Source organism: Mastomys coucha, unplaced genomic scaffold (assembly GCF_008632895.1).
Source record: "Mastomys coucha isolate ucsf_1 unplaced genomic scaffold, UCSF_Mcou_1 pScaffold6, whole genome shotgun sequence".
In the NCBI taxonomy this organism is placed as follows: domain Eukaryota; kingdom Metazoa; phylum Chordata; class Mammalia; order Rodentia; family Muridae; genus Mastomys; species Mastomys coucha.
In genome coordinates this window covers 117,877,461-117,877,749 of record NW_022196912.1, presented here as the reverse complement: position 1 = coordinate 117,877,749, position 289 = coordinate 117,877,461, and the positions used below count along the sequence as shown (strand labels likewise).

Genomic DNA, 289 nt, shown 5'->3' with positions numbered 1-289 from the left:
CACAGGGCAACACACAGTACACTGCAAGGGGGAACACAGTACACTGCAGGGGCACACACAGTACACTGTAGGGGTACACACAATACACTGTAGGGGTACACACAGTACCCTGCAGGGTGCACATAGTACACTGCAGGGGCACACACAGTACACTGCAGGGTCGCACAAAGTACACTGCAGTGGTGCACACCGTACACTGCAGGGGTGCACACAGTATACTGCAGGGGTGTACACAATACACTGCAGGGCCACACACAGTACACTATATGCTAAATCACTTCTACCTTTA

The 289-nt window shown here is 52.2% G+C and overlaps 1 pseudogene; it reads left to right on the top strand.

Moving 5' to 3' along the window:
* LOC116081104 overlaps positions 1-289 on the top strand; it is a 22,962-nt pseudogene that overhangs the window by 21,110 nt on the left and 1,563 nt on the right.